Here is a 13,410-nt window from a genome sequence, read left to right as displayed (position 1 = left end):
CGTACCGAAGACCCTCTAGGGAGACGTGCGACAATCCATACATGGCCTTCCAAGCGAAGAGCTCTCCCTCAGCAGAGCCATGGCTGAATGCCTGGATCTGAATGTACAAGGGGAAAAGAGAGAGGGAGAGGGGGGGAGATGGGTTGACATGGATATGAAGAAGAGGGGAAGGAAAGCTACGTGCGTGGATGGATGTTTGGCGCGTGCGAGCACGGGGGCGACAACTTCTCACTGGCTGTTTTTGTAGGCAACTCAATCAGGCGTCCAACATGCACGCAGGCACTGTCGGTTTTTTAAGTATCATTTTTTAAGTGGGGAAGCATGTGTATGTAGCATGTGATAAGTTTATTAAGTGTCCTGCAGTAGGCAAGTTTTCTAAGTGTCCATGGATGGACTGTCGATGTGTTTTGAAGCTAAGTGTCCTATTAAGTGGGGTTATGGCCTGCAGTAGGCAAGTTTATTTAAGTAGCATGTGTATGGCAAGTTTTTCAATGTTGAGTGGTGGTATGTAGCATGTGTATGTTCCTGCAGTAGGCAAGTTTTATTTTCCCCGGACATTTCCCCCGTGAATTTCCTCTCGGACACCTTGAAATCCTTGGTTTTCTATATGAAGTAAATTTCTGCAGGGAGTGGATTTTTAGGCAACAATAGAGGCAACCCTAATGCAATCGGGGCAATACTGTGTGTTTGTGTAAGCAAATAGGTTTAATTTAGGAATTAGGGAAAAGGTTTCTATCTCCAGGAATAAGTAGATGGCATGCACAACTAGGCATAGTGTATGGTTTTTAGGCAAAACAACAGCAGGATGATCCTAGGTTGTGTACAAGTCTACCATTTTTCTTAAGGAGGGGGTACTCCATTGATATGTCGCCAACATTTTTTATCACTGCGCTAGAAAAACATTTTTCCATCACTAAGTTGCACAAGTGTCGTTGTTTGACGTTGCCTAAGCTATGTTTCAGCATCTGTTTTTTCCATCAACATATGTTGCCTAAGCTATGTTTGAGATATGTTTCAACATATGTATCATAAGCTAATCAAGTTAGCAACAGTTTTTCATCTACCTACAGTGCCATCTTCTAGTTAAGATAGCAACTATTTTTTCCAGTTAGCATCTAATTAAGCTAGCTATTCATAATCCCTTTTTGGATATCAGTTGTTGAAGCTATATAGTCGATGCATCTGTGACAACATATGCTGAAAACATAGTTTTTTTTCATTGAATACGGTGTGTGTATCTAGTTAATACACACATCAACTTGTTGATTATCAACCTTAGCGATTGCTAGACAACCCAATCACAAGAGCCGCCTAAGCCCTTAAATCGTAGTGACCTGGACGCGACAATAAAGTCGGGTAACCAAGGAAACTAAGTCGCTTATCACTCCACATTTTTGTGATTGCTCTGTTCCTAGGTTCCAGTGACAGAAAGTGCACTTGCTCACTACAGGAATTAGCTTCTTTGCCGTCTGCCATCAGAGACGGCAAAGAGTATATCACAGACGGCAAAGAATATCACTATCGGCAAACTTTCTGCGTCAGCCTATGACGGCATTGTAGCTTCTTTGCTGTCTGCCTCACCGAAGCGGGCGGCAAAGAGCTTTGTTGTCAGCTTTCCATGAGAGCAGTCGGCAAATATGTCGAGACGGCAGCGGCAGGCGTTGCCTCCGTTAGGGGCTAACGGAGGCTTTGCCGTCTGCCTCCCCTCTTCTGTGCCGTCTGCCTCCCCCCCCCCCTCTTCTTTGCCGTCTGCCTCCCCTCCTCCCCCCTCCTCTGTGTCGTCTGCCTCCCCCCTCTTCTTTGTCGTCTACCTCCCCCCTCTTCTGTGCCGTCTGCCTCCCCCTCTTCTTTGCCGTCAGCCTCCACCTCCTCCTCCCCCCTCCTCCATGCCCTCTTCTTTGTCGTCTGCCCCCCCTTGAAGCAGATGGCAAAGATACTATATGGCCAGCTGCTGCTGCCCAGGTTGCACAGCTGGGCGCTACGTGGCACCTTTGTCGTCTGCGAGCTGATGGCAAAGGCCTTTGCCATCAGCTGGCAGACGGCAAAGAGCCTATATTGTCACATTTTTGTTTATTTTTTCAATTTCACAACACATATATATATATAATTCATAGCACATATTTTATAAATATGTCACAACACATATATGATATACATATAAAGCTCATCAATGCCATTTGTTCATCAACGTACATCCCATATATCAAAAGAACCAACACATACAAAGTTTCATCCATATATATATATATATATATATATATACACACACATATAGTTCCACATTTTTCATCAACTCAAATAAAAATGGGAACTAAAGCACTCCAATGCCAGCTTCCATGCATGTAGTACATCCAATCTGCAAAATGGGAATAAGAAAGTAAGAAGAAGAAGAACAACAACATATATATGACAAATAAGCTAAATTAAAGAAGAAAGAGAAGAAGCAAGAAGAGAACAAGGAGAAGAAAAACAAGGAGGGGAAGGAGAAGGAGAAGGAGGAGGAGAAGAAGAAACAAGAAGAAGAGAAGAAGAAGGAGAAGAAGGAGAAGAAGAAGGAGGACAGAAGAAGAAGGAGAAGGAGCTCTCCTTCTCCTTCTTCTCCTTCTTCTCCTTCTTCTTCTCTTCTTCTCCTCCTCCTTCTTCTTCTTCTCCTTCTCCTTCTCCTTCTCCCTCTCTTCTTCTTCTTCTTCTTCCTTCTTTTCATTTCTCCTCTTCTTGGAGCTAAATTAGCTAACTATGTCTTTTTGCAGCTAAATGGGCTAATTATGTCATTCTAGAGGAAAACAAGCTAAGTATATAATATTAATGAGCTAACCAAGGTTCTTATGCCATTTTGAGCTTATTATGTCTTTTAGGAGCTTAATTAGTCATTTTATTGAGCTAACCAAGGTTCTTATGATGTTTTTACCTAACTAAGCTAATTATGTCATTTTGGATGATAATTGGCTAAGTATGTCTTTGTTGGGGAACATAAGCTAAGGAGGGAAGAAGGAAGAGAAGAAGAGGAGAAGAATGAGGGAAGAAGAAGGAGAATAAGGAGGGATCCTTCTCCTCCTTCTCCTTCTTCTCTTCTTCTTCTCCTCCTCCTTCTTCTCCTTCTCCTTCTCTTCTCTTTCTCTTCTTCTTTTTATTCTTCCTTTTCATTTCTCCTCTTCTCCTTTTCTTGGAGCTAAATTAGCTAACTATGTCATTATAGAGGAAAACAAGCTAAGTATATAATATTAATGAGCTAACCAAGGTTCTTATGCCATTTTGAGCTTATAATGTCTTTTTGGAGCTAAATTGGCTAATTATGTCATTGTTGGGGAAATTAAGGCAAGGAGAATATGAAAGAGGAGAAGAAAGAGGAGGGGGAGAAGAAGAAGAAGAAATAAAGAAGGAGGAGGAGGAGGAGGAGAAGGAGGAGAAGGCCAAGACCTTCTCCTCCTTCTCCTCCTCCTCCTCCTCCTCCTCCTTCTCCTTCTTCTCTTCTTCTTCTTCTTCTTCTTCTTCTTTCTTTTCATTTTTCCTATTTCTTCTCCTCTTCTCCTCTTCTTGCAGCTAAATTATCTAACTATGTCTTTTTGGAGCTAAATGGTCTGATTATCCCATTTTAGAGGAAAACAAGCTAAGTATATAATATTAATTAGCTAACCAAGGTTCTTATGCCATTTTGAGGTTATTATGGCATTTTGGAGCTAAATGGGCTAATTATGTCATTGTTGGGGAAATTAAGGCAAGGAGAATATGAAAGAGGAGAAGAAAGAGGAGGAGAGGAGAAGAAGAAGAAATAAAGAAGAAGGAGGAGAAGGAGGAGGAGGAGAAGGACTAGAAGGTCCTTGGCCTTCTCCTCCTTCTTCTCCTCCTCCTCCTCCTCCTTCTTCTTCTCCTTCTCCTTATCTTCTCTTTCTCTTCTTCTTTTTGTTCTTCCTTTTCATTTCTCCTCTTCTCCTCTTCTTGGAGCTAAATTAGCTAACTATGTCATTATAGAGGAAAACAAGCTAAGTATATAATATTAATGATCTAACTAAGGTTCTTATGCCATTTTGAGCTTATAATGTCTTTTTGGAGCTAAATTGGCTAATTATGTCATTGTTGGGGAAATTAAGGCAAGGATAATATTAAAGAGGAGAAGAAAGAGGAGGAGGAGGAGAAGAAGAAGAAATAAAGAAGAAGGAGGATAAGGAGGAGGAGGAGGAGAAGGACTAGAAGGTCCTTGGCCTTCTCCTCCTTCTCCTCCTCCTCCTCCTCCTCCTCCTTCTCCTTCTTCTCTTCTTCTTCTTCTTCTTTCTTTTTATTTTTCCTATTTCTTCTCCTCTTTTCCTCTTCTTGGAGCTAAATTAGCTAACTATGTCTTTTTGGAGCTAAATGGGCTAACTATGTCATTTTAGAGGAAAACAAGCTAAGTATATAATATTAATGAGCTAACCAAGGTTCTTATGCCATTTTGAGGTTATTATGGCATTTTGGAGCTAAATTGGCTAATTATGTCATTGTTGGGGAAATTAATGCAAGTAGAATATGGAAGAGGAGAAGAAAGAGGAGGATGAGGAGAAGAAGAAGAAATAAAGAAGGAGGAGAAGGAGTAGGAGGAGGAGAAGGACTAGAAGGTCCTTGGCCTTCTCTTCCTCCTTCTCCTCCTCCTCCTCCTCCTTCTCCTTCTTCTCTTCTTCTTCTTCTTTCTTTTCATTTTTCCTATTTCTTCTCCTCTTCTCCTCTTCTTGGAGCTAAATTATCTAACTATGTGTTTTTGGAGCTAAATGGGCTAATTATCCCATTTTAGAGGAAAACAAGCTAAGTATATAATATTAATGAGCTAACCAAGGTTCTTATGCCATTTTGAGGTTATTATGGCATTTTGGAGCTAAATGGGCTAATTATGTCATTGTTGGGGAAATTAAGGCAAGGAGAATATGAAAGAGAAGAAGAAAGAGGAGGAGGAGGAGAAGAAGAAATAAAGAAGAACAAGGACCTTCTAGTCCTTCTCCTCCTCCTCCTCCTTCTCCTTCTTCTCCTCCTCCTTCTTCTCCTTCTCCTTCTCTTCTCTTTCTCTTCTTATTTTTGTTCTTCCTTTTCATTTCTCCTCTTCTCCTCTTCTTGGAGCTAAATTAGCTAACTATGTCATTATATGAAAGAGGAGAAGAGAAACTTACCGTAGTGGTCATCAAGGAGGAGAAACACCTGGAGAAGGGTCGTGCGATGCCGCTCGGGAGTTATTCTGCAGAATAGATATTTTGCAATGTCTCAGTTAGCATGATGACACTAAATTATTAATACTAGTTTATAATGAAACTCACCATGCCAATCGAAGAGAAGACGGGCATCGACGGAGGGACTTGACCGTTTGGCAGTCGCGGAGTGATGACTACTCTCTCGTTCAGTGCGACATGCTTTACAGTTTAGAACCGGAGCTCCAAAGGCGTTTTGAGCAACACGGAGCATATGAAATTTTCGAGGAGCTGAAACTTGTTTTTCAAGCTCATGCCCTCTCGCACAGACCCTGAAGAGTGGGTCGTATTAGTTAGTAATGAAACAGACATTACACACATGATTTGGCTAATGTGAAAAAAACTTACCACAAAAAGCTCGTACAGGGCCCGTTGACCCGCCTCATTCCGGGACCTCTCCTCCTCAATCAATCGTGTTGTGGTCTGGTCCCTCTCATCAAGAGCAGCCTGAAGAGCAGCCTGGCTTGCCAATCTCTCTTTCTCAAGAGCAACCTCGTTTGCCAATCTCTCTTTCCCAAGAGCAGCCTGGTTTGCCAATCTCTCTTTCTGAAGAGCAGCCTGAAACACCATTCCTCGTTACCACAGTAATGATCTATGGTGACACACATAATAAAATGGATGAAAGTGTTCTTAGTCCGTACAACTAACCTCGATGGCAAGATCGACTGGTCGTGGACGACGCGTTATCTCAGGACAGCTACTCGACTGGCGCGCCTTGATCTCCGGGAGAGTGAGTGGACAACATATTATCCCATCTCCAATGGCTATCGAGCCATGAGGCCTCCCGCCACCAGATATCATCACCAGCTCTGGATCCGAAGGTTCCTGGCTAGGGTTAAAGTCATCCCCTTTCGTAGCCTTCCTCGCGTCCCTGTATGCCACGAGCTTGTGGTGGGATGATATGTTGGTGAAGTTCTTGGGATCATCGAGGTCAGACTCAGAGGATGCCTTCGCCTTCTTGTACGAGGCAGTATGGGCCATGCCATAAAGGTCGTACAAGTGTGGCATCTCCGTCTTATTGTGATGCGCCTAAAAGAGAGGAACAAAATATTAGCATGAAGAATGAATTGCATGAATCATGAAGCAAATCACATACCCAGTTTCGTCTGAACTGAAGTAAGTCGGCGCTGCCTTGATGGTGTGGCACACCAACCATTTGGCTACGCCGATCCTTCGCATTCTCATGGACGGCTCGCCAGCTGCCTGTGCACCACTCATCAACCAACGCCTCCCAACAATCCATCTTATCCGCACACCATCTCGGGGGCACCTGTAAGTTATTAGAAAGAATTTTGAGTGCTACGCCTATGAATGAAATCAAGAAAACTACGTTGAAGGACTTAAGAATAGGTAATTACCTTCATGTATTGCTCCTTCTTCAGAAACTTTCCGCAGCAATCCTTCTTCTGCTTCTTAATACCACGCGTGGCGTAGTAGTCTCGAATAGCCTGCGGTCGAGCCTCGTGGCGTAAGTTCTGTAGTAACCGCCTACACTCGGCCTCGAGAACCTTGGCCGCCTCCTCCTCATATCCATCCTCACACCTATAGAAGGTTTGCAATCAAACGTGAAAACATCGATTAGTACAATAATTAGCTATATTGTTAATTTTAGATTGTGTAAAAGGATAATTTACCCAAAAGCTCTTGATCACCATCTCGGCCCTCGTGTGGCACAAGACACCATCTATAATCTCCTCCGACGGGGCCTGCGCAGCCTGGTAGTGCTCCCAGGAAAATCCTAGTGTAGGAACCCGACCCTCACCAGGCAACGTGACAAACCCCGGGAAATTTGTCCGGCAAAGCACACCAAGGGCGGAGTTCGGCCTGCGGACTCCAAGAGGGTGTACCCATCCCCTGCAGTATGATAAGGTCAACGCATTAGATATTTGAACAAACTTGAAGGCAAAAGCTAAAAAAAGAGTTAATGTACTTACCTATCTCCTTCAGGTTTAATCACCGGCCTCTGCTCGCGGGTAGCCGACACGACCGGGAGACGTGTACTAGCACGCTTGTACACGGTGGCCCCGTCCTCCTGCACATCACCCTCACTATTCGTAAACTCATCCCCGCCATCCCCGCCCCCTGAGCCACCCGGACCCTCGGTCCAATCCGGCAACTCGGTCCGATCCGGCCAGGTATCCCATCCGGGCCTCTCCACGTCGAGTGAAGCCTCCGGAACCGTAGTCTCGTGGGCCGAATGCACCTCGACCCGAGGCTGATCCTGGACCGGAGTCTCATGGGACGAATGCCCATCAACACCAGGCTCCTGGACCGGAGTCCCCGTAGCCTCCTCCGCAAATGGGTCGACCATAGTAGTCCTATGCTCGGGTGAATGAGCTGGTGGTGGTGGCGAGGACGGCTCAACAGTCCTCCTGGATCTTCCGCGGCCACCACCTCTCCCTGTACCCTTCCCCTTCTTCCCTACCCGACCAACACCTCTCCCAGTGGGCAATGCCGCCGATGAAGAAGAACCCACGGGTGGTGTCGACAGACTGTCTGCCAAGGCTCTACGGAGACATAGGCCCCTCGTGCGGGGCGGCTAGGAAGAACCCGTCGAGCACTCTGGACCAGCGCCCACCATATTTCAACACCTGGTGACCTGCCATGATAAAGATTAAAAGAAATTAGTACAACATAAAAAAAATGAATAACTCGCATGAATAATAATATGTACATGAATAATAAAGATTAAAATATATATAATTTAAGTTGTGAATCTTACAAACTAATAATCATCATCAATAAATGCATCATCATCATCACTATCACACATGTCTTCATGAATGACGTGCTCGTCGGGTTCAACGGCGTGAAGTTGTGAAAGGCCTTTCTTTAATCGTTGAAGCATTGACAGGTCATCCGCATCAGTAACCTCTACGAGTTCCAGGTCTTCTGGTTCCGGCTCAGGGGTGGAGTCGGATTCATTGTCGCTGTCTACTTCCATGTTCTTGGGTGAAGCACGGCGGTTCTTAAAACGTTTCTTGGAAAGACGTGTTTCTTGGAAGAATTCTCCATCATATGTGTCTGGGTTAATGTGAGGTTCATAATCCTGCTCATTTGGGAGAGGTGGTCGGACATGTGGCGGCACTTCATAAACAACATACCAACCTTCCAGATTCTTATCCGTTTGGCATGCCCACGGTAGATAGAAAACTTGGGTCGCCTGTTGAGCCGTAATATAGACATCGGGAACATCTAAATGGGTGTTTGGATTGATTTCGACTAGTCCTATATGTTCATGAGTCCTTCTAGTCTCCTTCGGCTGGAACCAATAACATTTGAAGACTACGACGTTCGGTGGGTTTTCACCATAGAATTGAAGTTCATAAATTGCTTCAACTCTTCCATAATACTCGATAACACCTTCGCCGATAGCAGAGACACCAAAATTTGTAGATTTCCGGTCGGGCATAGATAGCTCTTTGCCAAAGGTACGAAAGAGATACCCGTTGATGTTGTATTTCTCAAATGAACGGACCTTATAGTCAAAACCATTAGCGACTAGTCTCAGTTCGGCGTCCATAGACTCTGTATTAGCCTACAAGTTTAATACGAAACGATTGTTGCATTAGCCGCAAGTTAGACCAAGAAATGAAATGGTCCATTATTGATAATTACCGTTTGTTTGAACCAAGAGATGAAACCGGGATAGCCGCCTCGTGCCTTTGACAGAAGCTCATACTCTTCGACGGAATCATTTTCGATCACCGCTCCATCCAAGAATTTGGCAACGTAACGACTGTTTGAAATATCAGGGAATAAGAGCAGTTCAAAGGAATTAGAAGTTACGGGAAAATGTGCTGAGAACTCACTCGATGTACGGCCGCACTTCTGTTAGGTTGTTGAAGATATACAACGAAATGTTCCGCCATTCTTCGACATCTAACGTTATTGGTTTCGAAGCACCGACTGGTGCGAGCTTCCCTTTGAATAGGCTGAGGTTGGACCCACCTTTTTTAGGGTCTGCATCATTGTGCCGAGGCTTTGGATTATGCAAATGATGATTTTTGTCTTCGTAGTGTGCTGTCACAAAGTTTGCCACCTCCTCAGTAATGAATGCCTCAACCATCGATGCTTCAATTCTACGCTTATTTTTACATTTAGCTCGAAGGGTCTTCTGCATCCTCTCAGTTGCATAGCACCAACGATCTTGCACGGGCCCACCCAATCTTGCCTCGGTCGGTAGATGTAAAATCAAATGCTGCATTGGATTAAAGAAGCCTGGTGGAAAGATCTTCTCTAACTTGCACAACAACTCCGGTGCAAACTCCTCCATGTCTTCTACCATGCCATGCGACAATTCTTTCACACAAAGAACACAAAAGAAATAGCTCAGCTCCGCCAGTACTAGCCATTCATCCTCAGGAATAAAGCCACATAACATCACCGGCATTACCCGCTCTAGCCATATGTGCCAATCATGACTCTTGAGACCAAAGATTTTTATTTTTTCAAGACTCGCTCCCCTCTTTAGATTCGCAGCATACCCATCGAGGAACATCAAGTGCATTTTGACCCACAAGATAATTTCCCTCATAGCTGGCCTTCCAAGATTGAACGAGGCCTTTGGCTTCGACCACTTCTGATTTCCTTTGCCTTCTCGCATGTTTTGTAATGGTCTATGACATAGTGTCTCTTGATCGACTCTAGCCTTAGTATTATCCTTTGTCTTCCCATCTATGTCGAACAATGTACCAAAAATAGCCTCTTCGATATTCTTTTCAGTGTGCATCATGTCGATATTGTGTGGAAGAAGGAGGTCTTTGAAGTAAGGTAGACCCCAGAAGCATGGCTTGTGAGTCCAGGCGTGTTTTGAATTATACCCCTTGAAATACCCTGGACGCTCTGGATCAGGCTCGAGGGCGTTTAACTGATCCAGGATCTGTTGGCCTGTCAACGCACGTGGTGCCAAGTTTGACAACTTTACCTTTGGTAAAGTTCTTCTTGTCTTTTCTGAACTGATGGTCAGGATCCAGGAACTGTCTATGCAAGTCAAAGCAAGAATACTTCCGACCCTCCTGCAACCAATGAAACTGAAGAGCTGCCTTGCATTGGGGGCACGTGAACCTTCCATGCACACACCATCCAGAGAATAGTGCATACGCCGACAAGTCATGCATAGAGTACATGTACCACACATGCATTTTGAAGTTCTGTTTTCTAGCGGCATCGTATGTCTTGACCCCATTATCCCAAGCGTCTTCCAATTCATCCTTAAGCGGCTGCAGGTACACATTCACATTCTTCCCCGGATAATTGGGCCCTGGAATTATCAACGTCAGAAATATGTTCTTTCTTTGCATAATCTGTCCGGGGGGGAGATTGAGTGGAATGACAAATACAGGCCAACAACTATATTTGGTTGCCGTCATGCCGAAGGGATTAAAACCATCCGTGGTGATGCAGACTCGAGGATTCCTTGGATTTGCCGCTTTATCCTGATGCAATCCATCGAAATGTTTCCACGCTTCCCCATCCGATGTGTGTACCACCATCTTATTCCCATCCGCATCTAGTTCGGTTCTTTTGCCCAATTTGTGCCATGTCATCTGTCTGGCTGTCTCTTCGACCATGAAGAGACGTTGAAGTCCTGGTACGATTGGCATATACCGAAGAACACTAACTGCGATTTTGGTCTGCCTCTTCTCACCCATACCGTTGTCTACCACAAGATACCTGCAAGACTCTCAATTGGGACAATAGTTCAAGTGTGCATACTCCTTCCTAAATAAGACACATCCTTTCTTACATGCATCTATCTTCTCATAGGGCATCTTAAGTACACGAAGTATTTTGTCCGACTAGTACAGGTTTGCAGGCATGACATGGCCTTTGGGTAGGAAGCGTCCAAATAGTGTCATCATCGCGTCGTAGCATTCTCTTCCCAAGTTGAGCTGAGCCTTCAGAGCCATTACTTGTGCAATTGCATCCAGCTGACAGAGCTCAGTGTGCTCATGGAGAGGACGTTTTGAAGACTCCAACATTTCATAAAAGGCCTTTGCAGATTCCTCCATCTCATCTTTCGAATCCCGAGCATCATCAAAGTCTTGCACCATGTCTTCGATCCCGGTACCATGCTCATCCGTGCGACGACGGACCACCTTAGCTCTTGTGCATTCTATAGACTCACCATGAAATGTCCACACCGTATAATTAGGCTTAAAACCCCTCCTCTGCAGGTGTTTAATCATTGCAGCCTCTGTCGTCTTTTTATAGTTGTCGCATCTAGGACAGGGGCAATAGTTTCTTTCCTGGCCATTTGCGAATGTGGCTTTCACAAATTCCTTTGTTTTTACAAATCATTCTTTCGTCATCTCTTTCTGACTAGGGTGACCGATATACATCCACGCACGATCACTCATCTTGCCTATCTACTAAAGACAGAAGAAATATATTTATATATAATTTAGCATTTATATTCATCGGTTAATCAGGTTTGCCATTTTTATTACGTCCAGGCAACCTACACGCTAATAGGTAAAGATAGGTCCTAATCCCACCCGAGTATGTGTAGATTAGGTTCGTTTTCCCATGCTCTGCTCCGGATCCAACGCAAAATTTCGGCAGCACCTCCCCGTTGTTCTCCTGATACACGTCTCTGCAATAAACAGAGAGGATGTGCATCCGGAGAACAACAAGGAGGCACTGACGAAATTCGGCATCGGATCCAGAGCACATCATACGGGAAAACGAACCCAATCTACACATACTCGGGCTGTCCATGGATAATGTTGGACAATTTGAAAGGATGGCGGTTATAAATATGCAAAGACATGCATATTTATAGATGTCGCCCTTTCGAACGGGAGACGCATAGTGGTCACGCATGCTGATAAATTAATTTAATTACCTAAATCTAGAAAGTTTCATCCGGAAACCGAGCCACAGTAAATGAAGGGGCGGGGAGGAGATGAAATTTGTACTGACCCACGAATGCAGGGGCAGAGCTCGTACAACGCACGGGGAGGTCTTCGCACAGCAGACCTCACAGCGACGAGACAACTATCACATGTAAATCCACCCGATCAATACAAATATTCTAATTATGTCATTTTAGAGGAAAACAAGTTAAGAATATAATATTCATGAGCTAACCAAGGTTTTTATGCCATTTTGTAGCTAAATGGGCTAATTATCTCATTATTGGAGAAAATAAAGGTAAGGAGAATAAGATAGAGGACAAGAAAGAGGAGGAGGAGGAGAACAAGAAGAAATCAAGAAGAAGGAGAAGGAGTAGGAGGAGAAGGAGGAGAAGAAGGAGAAGGAGGAGAAGGTATTCTTCTTCTCTTCTTCTTCTCTTCTTCTTTTCTTCTTCTCCTTCTTATTTTTGTCTTCTCCTCCTCCTCCTCTTCTTCTTCTTCTTCTTCTTCTTCTCCTCCTCCTCCTCCTCTTATCCTCTTCTCCTCCTCCTCCTCTTCTTCTTCTTCCTATTCTTTCTATTAAGCTAACTAACTAACTAACCTAACTAACCAAGCTAACTAAACCTATCGCTAAACCTAGATAGCACTAAACAGCAAAAAAATAACAAAAACAGAATCTACTACTAAGTAATTAAAAAAGAATCTAGCTAACTAACTTCTCCTTCTTATTTTTTTCTTATTCTCTTCTTTTCTTCTTATTTACTTCTTCTCCTTCTTATTTTTTTCTTCTCTTCTTCTTCTTCTTATTCTTCTCCTTCTTATTTTTTCTTCTCCTCTTCTTCTTCTTCTTCTTCTTCTTCTTCTTCTTCTTCTTTTTCTTCTCCTCCTCCTCCTCCTCCTACTCCTCTTCTTCTTCTCCTCTTCTCGTCCTCCTCCTCCTCCTCTTCTCCTCCTCCACCTAACTAACCAAGCTAACTAACTAACCTAACTAATTTAACAAGCTACCACTAATTAACAAAACAAAATCTACCACTAAACTACCTACTAAATCTACCAACTAACTAAATCTACCACTAAAACTACCAATAAGAACAACTACTAAAACTACTAACAAGAAAAACTACTAAAACTACTAACAAGAACAACTACTAAAACTACTACCACTAAAACTACTAACAAGAACAACTACTACAACAACAATAAAAAATCATGCCGGTAGTTACAATCTAATTCCAAAAAATAATGCGGGTGCGGGGGGGGGGGGGGGGCTGTGGGGGCTCACCGGGAGGGGCGGCTGTGGCGGGGCCGGGGGTGTTGGGGGTGGCGGGGCGGCGCTGGGGGCG

The sequence above is a fragment of the Hordeum vulgare genome, chromosome 5H (genome assembly GCF_904849725.1).
Source record: "Hordeum vulgare subsp. vulgare chromosome 5H, MorexV3_pseudomolecules_assembly, whole genome shotgun sequence".
Lineage (NCBI taxonomy): Eukaryota > Viridiplantae > Streptophyta > Magnoliopsida > Poales > Poaceae > Hordeum > Hordeum vulgare.
The sequence above is the reverse complement of the archived record's forward strand: the minus strand, read 5'-3'. Positions refer to the sequence as shown.